General features: G+C 35.4%; 2 long non-coding RNA genes across 6 annotated transcripts; both read left to right on the top strand.

Moving 5' to 3' along the window:
- LOC113339763 lies at positions 1 to 764 on the top strand. Its single transcript, XR_003355117.1, has 3 exons — positions 1 to 99; positions 201 to 322; positions 701 to 764. It is a non-coding gene; the product is annotated as an uncharacterized LOC113339763 (long non-coding RNA).
- Positions 765 to 2800: 2036 nt separating this feature from the next.
- LOC113340258 lies at positions 2801 to 7028 on the top strand. 5 transcript variants are annotated; one of them, XR_003355418.1, is made up of 10 exons: positions 2801 to 3043; positions 3139 to 3201; positions 3597 to 3717; positions 4125 to 4198; positions 4302 to 4426; positions 4512 to 4740; positions 4833 to 4922; positions 5411 to 5513; positions 6653 to 6749; positions 6889 to 7028. It is a non-coding gene; the product is annotated as an uncharacterized LOC113340258 (long non-coding RNA). The 5 variants fall into 5 exon arrangements; XR_003355421.1 differs by lacking the exons at positions 6653 to 6749; positions 6889 to 7028 and having other exon boundaries at positions 4547 to 4740; positions 5411 to 6616; XR_003355420.1 differs by lacking the exons at positions 6653 to 6749; positions 6889 to 7028 and having other exon boundaries at positions 4122 to 4198; positions 5411 to 6615.
- The last annotated feature ends 806 nt before the right edge of the window (positions 7029 to 7834 follow it).

The raw sequence follows: 7834 nt of genomic DNA, 5'->3' as shown, positions 1-7834 counted from the left end.
CCAGTGGTAGAGTTGTAGATAAATTTCGTTCTTCAATGCTTCCATAAACAATTGAAGCTCTGATATGCACACAAGATTGGATAAGAAGTGCGCTGAAGAGTAACTAACATATTCAATTCATGTTTGCTATTATATCAATTTTAGTTAGTGATTCATTTACTATGGTTCTTGTACGCCAACTAACTATTTTATTGTGTTAGATGAGGGATATGGGTTAGGTAGTACTTCACTTCAGACTCTTTTGGAGGCAATGGAGGAGCTCGAGTCAGACGATGATGATGCAACATCGCACATTGTCTAACTGACTGACTATCAATTTAAGGTAAAATAACCAGCTAACCTTGGAATATGCACCCTGTACCCAGGTCTCCAATTAGATGAGATAAAGTAAATAAAGGTAGAAAAACAAAACAAGATAAAGTGCATGAAAAGAGTAGAAACAAGAAACTTTTTACTGTGTATATATGTATATTCATTTTCAATCATCCTCTTACATATTTTGCTACAATGACCCTCTGAATTACTTCAGCATTTCATAGTTTTCTTGCATACGTATGATCAGATAACCCTAATGAATAATACTAATAGAGAAGATTTATGGAGCAAATTACTAAATCACAGGCAAGGTCTTTGATTGTGATATGGTTACTTCTTTTTGGTCAATTGGGAATATGATCAACTGTTTTTGTTTCTCTTGCAGGAACAATTGGAAATATGATGGTGAAATCTTTAGTGAACTGGTTGGAACTTCTTTTTGGTATATATACATTATATAGGCATAGCCAAAGAACATGCGAAGTGCGCGAACTACATCCTTCTTTTTTGTATATGTACTTGTGAAGGAAAAACGCATTTATCTTTTGGGGCTTCTACAGTTTATAGAATGATATGTCTGTCAACTTTTGTGGTTATAATACGACAGACTATAGCCATTAGGGTAGGTACTGAATCTACTGATGGAGCAGTTATCGGCTAAAAACATGTCTGCCAACTTTTGTATTTAATATTTATCATATATAATGGCAGATTCTTACTTATAGCTAGGAAATTAAAGTAACTTTGATTTTCCTAATCTAAGGATTCTAAGCTCAAGTTTACTCTACTTTTGTATGTATGTTAAAGATGGTCACTTGGGAAGTCATATAACTGATAATCTGATATAAGTTTGTGTTTTTACCCGATAGGTACCCGGACCCGGTGATTACCCGTGACCTTTACCGGGTCCGGTTCTGGGCCAACACATAATGGAACCGGCCCCGGAATCGCTAGGACCCGGAACCGATGCTGATATGTCGGGTCCGGTTCTGGGCCATGTACTACCCGGGAAGACCCGGACCCGTTGACAGCCCTAGATACAGAGATGGTGAAAAATACTCTAGCATTTAGCGCATGCCCTTCCCAAATGTTTTCTAGGGCATTTCTATTAGAGTATATGCATGATTTTGGTTTCCAAAAAACGACATCTACGCCATCAAAACTTCAAATTATTCCCCCCAACAAAAAGTCAATTACTTCATGGATTCTGGTAAAAGAAGTAGTTTTCAGTAAAAGTCAGAAAAAAACCCAAGATGTATTGTTAAGTACTTTTTATGGGAACTCTAAATAACACCTGACACTAACACATGATAATCCGATGGTCCTTGCGCCCTTTCCTGAAGCAGCAGTGTATTATATTTTACTACAAGACCCCCACATCAACTTCGATACATTTATACAAATCCGGGTCGTTCGGTAATTGTGTAAACTAAAATCAGAAACAGACAAGATCTGTTAGACCTCCTCTGATTGCAACACGTGGTAATTTGGCAACAGAGATTCTTTGAATTCTGTCGTTTACTGTGTGGAGATTCCGTCACGTGTCATGGCATGTGGCCGTGACATTTTAATTGATACGTGTCAGATGTGTGCTCGTTCCCGAGCTTGCTGACTTGGATTGCAAACTCATGTCTGTCACGTGACTGGCCACATGACCATCGCTAGAATTTGTTTCACAGCTGTTTTTCTTTATCTATGTGCGTGTGTTAAATGGACAACAGGCCCAAAGATAAAAATTAACCCGACACTTTGATTAGGATCGGTCTGGTTTTCGCCTCTAACGAGAACTTTATTGTTTAGTCCACTAAATTCGATCTGGGTTAATGTTAGTCCAGCGAGAAAATATATTTATTCGTTAGTCCAAAGATGTTTTGAAAAGAATAAAATTACTCTGCGAACCTTAACATATAACATTATGTATGTTACTACATATATTACTACATACTACATATGTTATTAGTAGCATGTTACTACATACTAGCAGTAGGTTACTAGTAGTATGTACTGATACTGCATATCAATATGTAGTATCAATATGTTATGACTACGTATAAATAAATACTGTCATGTTATATATTGATACTACATATCAATTCGTAGTGTCAACATATTGATATGTAGTATCAGTACGTTATGTACTGCATATAAATAAATACAGTTATGTTATGTATTGATACTACACTTAATATTGTTATGTTATACTACATGTTTTACTTCTAGTAAAGTATTAGTTACTACTAGTATACTAGTATCACTAGTGGAAAATAGGCTATCTGAAACATAATGTAACGACACAAACGGGGTAACGCAAAGTTTGGACAACTCGAAAGTGACCCTGACTTAAGTCAAACCGTCGTTATATAAGGACTTCTGTTGACTTATACAGCGACACCCGAGTCTGTATTGTTTCTATGGTAGATTTTTTTTACTATCGACCTTATCTATTCTCTCTTTCATTTCTCTATTTTTTCCTTCTCTCCTCCTCTCTCCTCCTCTCTCACTTTTTCTCCCACAGAGACCCAAGATCCCCTTTTCTTCAGCAGATACAGATCGAAACCCTAACTTCGATTTTTAGAATCTCTTCTCCTCATTCTTTGTTGAACCCTAATGATGTTGTTTGTTTTGTAACATTGAGGGCCAGTAAAACCCCAACGATACTGTATCTGTCTGTTGATTCTACTTTTTAATTTCAGATTTCTTAGTATTCCCAGAGATCAAAACCCAAGAAGTAAGTTTTGTTTTCCTCGCTAGTTTTGTTGTGACAATCCTCATATCTGTGTTAAAATCTTGTTATAAATTGTAACTGAAGTTTTACTTTTGTAGGTGGTGGTGGTTATGGTGGTCTTGGAGGTGGTAGTGCAAAGAGATGCTATAGAGAATTGAAGGGTTTGTAATCATTTTTCTCAGTGTTTTCTTTAATATTTGAGGAAGAGCTTGTTAATAGATTTTGATTCAGTGATTGGTTGGGTTTTCTTTTTTTTTCCCATCCGAAAGCAAATCTTAAAACTTTGGATCGTTCAAGTTGCATTAATTTGCAGCATAATTTTGGGCTTAATTGAATAATCAACTGATTTTGTTCCTTCATATAATCAATGTTTTGGATTTTCATTAGAATGAATTCCTAGATTTTTATAGTTGCGGGTTTGTATGGATTTCTTTGTTTAAACCCTTTTTTCCACTTTTTCCTACAGATCGGATGTTTGTTTGGGATGGTTAGTTTTGTTGTTGTCCCTGATCTCAGTCATATCCTTAACTTATCATTTTTGTTGGTGCTTGTTCAGGTTGGAGGATCACCAATTTACAAAGTTGATAGAAAGCTATGTAAAGTTGGCTTTCTGCAAGTTTTTGTTGGTGGTCGTGTGTCAGGAGGTAGTGAAAGAGCAAAGGTTTGGGACCGTAGAGGTACTTTTCCTTAATTTGTCCTGGAATACCATTCAGATAGGTGATTGGTTTAATGATGATGTTGTTCTTGGCATGTATGAGTTGTTTGATGTTTAATTTTGAGATTGTTTTTGTTTATGTTAATTTCCTGATTTGAGATAGTTTGTTAAGATGAGGGTTTATTGTTGATCTTTTAGATCATAGTTTATGTATTAGCATACTGTCTGTTGAGTGTTTGAGCTGATGTAGTGGTAAACTGGCGTTTTTAACCATCACTCAGATTTTTGCTTGCTGGGTTGTTTGTTTGTTGAGATATATGGCTACTTATTGTCATTTTTGAACTGCTGCTATCCTTATTAGCTATTATCTACTGCTTTGTTTTGTTTTATGGATTTAATAAGACATTTGGTTTGTTCTGTCATCAGCAGGTGGCTTTAAAATTTGTTCATAGAAGCAGTAAAGGTTGCGATTATGGTCCTCCATATGAGTGGCAAGTTTATATGTATGGATGGAAATTTTTTGTATACAGATCATATTGTTCATGTTTTTATGATTTTTTTCTTCATAATCTTCATTTGCTAAGTATATGATTTTTGTTTTGCTAGCACTCTTGGTGGCAGTCATGGAGTTTCGAGAGTACACTATAAAGTAGTTCAATCTTCCTGTCACCGGGGGATTCTGTAAACAACTACTTGCTATCGCACAATCTAAAGTGAAGGATAACAATAAGGTAATAATAATCAACCACATATGGAGCAATCTTTCCCTTCCCAATATTTCTTTAATGGAATTCCAAGTTGTGTAATGTCTCACAGATGTCTTATGGTTATTACTGTATCACAAAAACAAGTTGTTATAATTGATGATGAAGCTGCTAAAAGAAGTGTATCAAATCTTGTTCAGAAGAAGGAAGTTGTGAAGCCCAAGCAAGAGGAATTAATTGAAATTAGTCCAGATACAAAAGAAGGTTAAGAAGGAAAATCCCCAGAAAGCACCAAGGAAGAAAGTTCAAACCTTAATGCAGTTTTATCTGCTCATAGCAAGGTAGATTTCTTAGAACTTCATTGTCATGTTTCACCGTCCTACTAATTTCTATCATATTATTTAACTAATGCTGCTTTATTTATCTAACTCAGTTTGTGGACATTGATGGAGGAGATGCTGATAATCAGTTGGAAGCTGTGGAGTATGTCGTGGATTTGTACGAATGTTACAAGCTCGCAGAGGTAGCTCTCTGTAATTTTTAGTCTCCTTTCTTCATTTTTAATCCCCCAATTAATCCCAGGCAGGCAGCACACAATCTTTCATCTTCATTGATCCTATCCATGGACCTGTTACCCCTCTCTCTTTTCCAATCAAACCAGTTTCTTTTTTTTTTAATCTAGATTCATCAAAATTTCTCAAAATTTCGGTATTTTCCATTTCGTTGATTTTAGGTTTTGTAAGTGTAAAAGGAATTGAGATATCCGTGTTTCATAGGTTTTTATCTGATCTTGACATGTATGTGCTTCATATTTGAGGTCTAAGTATGTGGAGAATTAAAATTTTATTCTGAAGATTATGTGGAGAATTTGAATTTTACATTGTTTGGCTAATTATTGTTGTTAATCCATGTAGTGACTGAATGGCTTAAAATAGATTTGCCAATGCCCTAATATGATCTTTCCTTTTTGTAACTAGTTTGTTAATTTTATTTTCACCGATTCTTCTACAGATGGAAAGTGTCAGGAAAGCAGCAAAAGTAGCTGCGATGAGAAGTGCTGTTGGAGCACTTCATTTGGGTGGAACTGCCTGGAGATATTTAAAGAGTCCTCATGGTACTCTCTTGTAGCTCTACTGTTTGAATACCCGAATATTGTATACTTATTGCTTATCATGTGCTATGACACTTAAGTCTCCTAGTAAATTTTGGAAAACCAAATCGAGCTATGAGAAAATGAACTACTGGAACCTTATTCTTTTGTTGTCATCTTGTAGCGATTCTTTTCACTTTCGATTGACATTGGCTAATGATTACTAGTGGTATTCAAATCCTGTTGTCTCTCTCCATGCGTTTGAATGAGTGATATATAGCATCCTTTCAGCATATTTTGTGACCTCATGTGTTCATTCTAGAGAAATAGATGCCCAAGGTTTGGCCTGCTCGGCATTGCAGTCTCTTGTATAGATTTATCTGGCTGCATGGAAATGTCCTGCGTACTCCCTTTAGACTACGCAAAATATTAATTACTTTTAAGCAGTCAGTGGTGGTTAAGCGACTTCGTTAGTTTCCTTCTTCTACCTACAATGTATGAAATTCCGATGTTGGGTTATGGGGGATCTGGGATTAGGATTAACATTGTTAAAGACTAGTTGCACTAGTTTATTCAATTCAAAGGGTTGTTCTTGCTATCACTAGATTTTCTTTACCCCTTGGTTGGTGTAATTTTGGAATATGAGCGGCATAGTAAAAGTACAAGATATTTTTGTTAAGTACCATGTTTACCATGGTCCTCCTGCAAACATTGATAAATCATACATTTCTTAAAGTAATTTTTATCTAATTTTTGATCCCATCATGCAGAAGTCAGGCCTAGTTCATGATTATATGGGTTCACATCAACCAACCAAGCCTAATTCATGCTCCTCATGTTCGTACAAACTATTAATTGCATGAATGTTAATTAGTTAAATGTTTGCCAATTAGAAATAAGTCTTTCGGTGGCCTTGCGTGCAATATTTTGTTTATAACATGCAGGTGCAGTAAATAAGTTGTAGGTTATGTTTTCGCCTCAATTTAATCTAAGATTATTCTACTCTCGCCAGCTTCTTTTCTTCTGTTTTTTTGCGAACTTAATTGTGCGAGAAATTCTGATTTTGTTAATCAAATTGAACAAAGCATCCTAACTTCAACTCTGATGCTTGTATGTTAATCAAATTGAACAAAGCATTCTAACTTCACCTCTGATGCTTGTAGAAAAGATGATGAACTGTTAAGGATTATCCATGCCTTCAAAGAAGCATAATCAAAGCATTCTTTTCATGAGAAGGGACTACTGGATATTGAAAACAAGGTCGATATCCTTTTTTCATTTTTTTTCTCATTCAGTGTAACAACTAATCTACAATCCTATGCATCTACGAGTTTTATGTGATAGTCATAGTTTTCCTACTTTTTGCGGTATTTAATTATAGTTCAGATTTTCTTTGCAGCTCAAGGATAGAGTGAAGTGTTATAGTATTTTTCAAGAGGTAAGTAAAAGTTCGTTGCTCGGACTTGAATAGATTTTAAAACGAAAATATATGTACAAATTTGTCACAAGATGTTCGAGAGGTATTGGGACTAAGGACTTGGCCAATTCTTCATGCATGTGGTATATTTTATTTATTCTTAACAATTACTGCTCAAAACATAAATATATGGACTCTTATTTTGCCAAAATAGATTCTCAGAATATTAGTTATAAATCGTAAGCATGGGACATCAAACATTTAAGCAAGCATGCCGCATCAAATAAAATGATAACTAATTAATTAAAATCATTTTTCAATTTTTAATCAGTGCAAAAGTCATAAAAAGAATAAATTAAATTTACCACAATGACGAAAATAGACTCCCTCCGTCGTCCCAATGTTGGGTTTAGCTCCTCATATTAATCATAATCTCAAAATGTTTTATTATTGCTCCAAAGTTGATTACAATTGAGTAAACAATGCAACAGAACTGCTGTTGCGAAGACGATGTTGGACTGTTAAAGAGAAACAAGTGGTGACGGAAAATTAAATGCTGTGGTTTACTTCTCTGTTGCAAAATATGATGAAGAAACTGTTGCGATGAAGATAAACGTTGCACAGCAGTTGAAGAAACTGTTGCGATGAAGATAAACGTTGCAGAGCAGTTGAAGAAACAGTTGCAAATGGATGAAGGAACCGTGGCCGATTCCTTGTTCTTCACGGGCAGCAGCAGCAGCAGCAACAGAGTTCTGAAAACTCTGATTTCTGCTCCTCTGGCCCTCCTTTCGACTCCCAACTCTCGACAGCCCTTCCCTGTGATAGTAGCAACCTATTTATACACCTAAGCCTCATTGAATCTCGCCATAACTCCTCAAAAATCTTCACAATGAAGAAAAATATTTTTGAGAATAATTTCTTATTTCTT

Source organism: Papaver somniferum, unplaced genomic scaffold, assembly GCF_003573695.1.
Source record: "Papaver somniferum cultivar HN1 unplaced genomic scaffold, ASM357369v1 unplaced-scaffold_21, whole genome shotgun sequence".
In the NCBI taxonomy this organism is placed as follows: Eukaryota; Viridiplantae; Streptophyta; class Magnoliopsida; order Ranunculales; family Papaveraceae; genus Papaver; species Papaver somniferum.
The sequence above is the reverse complement of the archived record's forward strand: the minus strand, read 5'-3'. Positions and strand labels throughout refer to the sequence as shown.